This window comes from Impatiens glandulifera, chromosome 2 (assembly GCF_907164915.1).
Source record: "Impatiens glandulifera chromosome 2, dImpGla2.1, whole genome shotgun sequence".
Lineage (NCBI taxonomy): Eukaryota > Viridiplantae > Streptophyta > Magnoliopsida > Ericales > Balsaminaceae > Impatiens > Impatiens glandulifera.
The window spans coordinates 5268621-5272314 of record NC_061863.1 but is presented as its reverse complement, the minus strand read 5'-3'; the positions used below and the strand labels follow the sequence as shown (position 1 = coordinate 5272314).

Below are 3694 nucleotides of genomic sequence, written 5' to 3'. Positions count from 1 at the left end.
CGACTCTGCTTGGGATCGAACCCAGAATCTCTGGTTTCGTAGACCAGCGCCTTATCCATTGGGCCACAGAGTCAATTGTTCTTTATTTTAAAGAATCTTTATTAAAAATGAAGAAGAATTAACAATTTTTTTGGAAATTTAAAAATGGGACAACGTATTAAGTATGTAGCCTGACGGGTTCAAACCCAGGAACTTAGGGTTAGTATCCACCTCTTATTACCGCTAGGCTAGAAGAGGGGATAAAAATGAGACAATGGATTAAGTATGTAGCCCGCAAACTCACTTAACCATTTAACCATGTGCAGAACTTGTCGTCTGACAGGCTCGAACCCAGGAATTTAGGGTTAGTATACACTTCTTATTGTCTCTAGGCTAGAAGAGTGGATTAAATGGGACAACTAATTAAGTATGTAGCCCACAAACACAATTAACCATTTAATCAGGCGCAGAACTTGATGAAATTGACATTGAAAAGAAAAAAAACACAACTTAATTTCAATAAGGTAGACAAAAAATCATGTTGTAAGAAGCGAGATATTTTTTTCATTTCACATCTGAAATGGGTCTTGTTACTTTCCTCTGCTATTGATAATTTGTGGAAGGCTACCATCAAAAGTTAATTTTTATTTTGAATTTGTATGAACCATAATCACATTGAATCATTCATAATATTTTTTTAATTGTGTCAATATAAATTTCATACTCCTAACATGCATCTTTCTCGCAATGCTACATTGAGACATATGAGTGAATTGTTGGACAAATGGAGGTCTGAAAATAGGATAAAACATATTGTCTCAGGCGAGGATAATTTAAATACAGTTGAAACGGACAAACAAGCGAAATTACACAAGAAGGTTGAGAGTAGTTGCTTACCCATGCTTTCAAGGTTATTCATATCCAAACCCTATTTTTGTTGTAAATTATTTTAAATTTAAATTTTTTTAATTGCAGCAAAAAAAAAATTAAAAAACTTGTTTTTTGTTGTAAATTATTTTAAATTTAAATTTTATTAATTGCAGCAAAAAAAATTCAAAAAATCTCAAAATATGTTCATCATAGGATTAGCAAGTCTTTTTCTCAAATATATGTCTACAATACGACATATTAAATCCATAATCTCTGGTTTCGTAAACCATCACTTATCACTTGTGGACACAAGTATTAAAATAATGATCAACTTCCAACTTCATAAAATACCCAATCAAAACAAAAGAGAATAAAAAAACATATAGTCTATTTCCCAAACCAAGAACAGGAAATTAAGTTATTTAATCTCATATTAATCATACAAATACTTAAACAAGCATTTTCTGTGATCTACTTTATCGATAACAAGTGTTTAATAAATCATAGAAGAATTACATTTCACTTAACAAATCAAACTAAATGTTTCCAAAGCTGATATAAAATCTTTCAAGGTCTTTTTGGATTGCTCGAATTAGAAAATTCCACTTGAATTGTTCAATTCATAGGTTTGAAAAACTATAAAATTATAATTTAATTTTAATTTTTATATTTAAAAAGAAATATGATAAAAATAATTTAAATATATATCATTAAGATACTAATTTGACACAAATTATTATACTAGTTCAAGTGTCAAGATCTAGATGTCGATTCTAATTAAGAAAAATAATATTAATTCGACATTTAACTTATTAAATTAAAAATATATATAAGTTCGGTAGGTTAACTTTTAAATCTAAAAATTCGTCACGTGCACCTCCTAAAATTAAAAAAAAATGTTTAAAATTAATGTACTAAATTTTTTTTAAAATAATATCGATTCGATATTTTAATTTTACTAAATTCAAAAAATAAATATTAATTCTAACACGTTAACAATGTTGTAAATAATAAAGTAATAATATATTTTTGTTTCAATTCCAATATTTAATTTTAAATGGTTAACTAAATTTAAAAATTGAAACTATACCCTTTAATTCTAATTTCAAATCTATGATTACCAAACACAGTTAATTTTGTTTTAGTATAAATCATTTCATGGTTTAGGTCTTAACTAGATCAATGACAAAAACAAAATTATTATCTTATTGGTGTAAAACAAATTGTGAAATTAAGAGCATTTTCTTATTTTATAATTGTCACTCTCTTATTTATTATTATTCTTTAATAAAGAAAGAGTGAAATGAATGGACATGTCACATATGAGTTTTTTTTTTCAAAGAGACATTTGAACCAAATAAAAAATGACATTTGATTTCCCTTATCATGCTACCTGAAAATCAACTAAAAAACTAAGATGTCCATCAATTGAAAAGTAATTTCATAGCAAAATAATTAACTGAAAAGCAACCTTTTCTATTTTTATTAATTATTGGCCGGGTTCAATAACTAAGACATTTATCAACGCCACTATAATCAACTCTTTTAAATCGTAGTATTATTAATGAGAATCGAAGTTAAATTGCTAATATATTAATTTGATACTCGAGAATTTAGTTAATTTACCTAACACTAACCATTAACCAACCCTAATTTCTACTCATGAGGAGTGTTTCCCATGTGATGGAATGTGCGAGCGATTTTAGAGCAGACTCCTTAGAAAGACCAAAGTGGTAAGAGCGCATAATCTATATAAGTGTTTATTAGCTCATTTAAATACAACCATGAAATTAAAAATATCACATAAATTTGAATAATTCATTGGGTTATTTAAATAACTTATAATTCTCTTACTTATTTCTTCATCAATAAAATTAATAAAATTATCCACCAAATACTACAATATTTTTACAAAGTTGAATTTCTTTAATAACTTCGTACTAAACAAAATTATTTAAATAACTTAAATCAGTTATTTAAATAACCCAAATTCAAACAAGGTCGTATGATAAAATTTTGAAAAATACTAATTTTTAAAGATAACTAAAACTAAAACTCTATCCATGTGTCGTAAATTAATGATCAATTCGACTCTTATTCTGAATATCAGTTTAAATATAAGATAATTATAATGAATTATTATATTTGGTTTATCAAATATTTTATATTCGATTCATATTTAAAATTTAAGAGTAAAGTTATATAAAAATAGTTGTCTCTATACGATTACTTAGTGTTGGAAAGAACCGCGAGAGTCCGAGATTCCTTCTAAGATCTCATTATTTGGCTGAAGTGTTGTTCATAGTGTGATTTTGAAGGACGGTCTGTGTATAAAAAATTATTGTATTATTGTATTATGACTACCAGTCATTCTTGTTTGTGCCTTATAGAAGTTGAAACGATGTCTCACATTTTTAGCATTGTCGTGGTCGTGAAGTGACTGGTATTTGAAATATTATTTTAAGCATGAGTAGTTATAGAGAGATTTAAATTGAGATAGTATGTATGACTGAAAAAAATATATATATATATATATTAAAGGTAAAACGTGACATTATCTTAATTATTTTTTTAAAAATGGTAAATTACATTTATTTATTAATTTTATCCATAATTTTAGTAACCTAATTCGTTTTGTAAAGCTTGAAAAGATGTTTGAAAATGTGGTTAGGGACATCATCTTGCACTTCTTGCATCATTACTGCTCTTTAAGAGATCTTTGTTTTTTTAATATTATTTTTAAAAAATAAAATAATTGTAATTTTGAAATTTGAAAATAAAAAAAAAAATGAGGTGTAATATATATGTCTGTCAGGAGGAGGAGGGTTAATCATGTCCACACCTT

General features: G+C 26.4%; 1 non-coding gene across 1 annotated transcript; it reads right to left on the bottom strand.

Moving 5' to 3' along the window:
• Nucleotides 1–73, bottom strand: TRNAR-ACG. The gene has a single exon. It is a non-coding gene; the product is annotated as a tRNA-Arg (tRNA).
• Between the last annotated feature and the right edge of the window lie 3621 nt (nt 74–3694).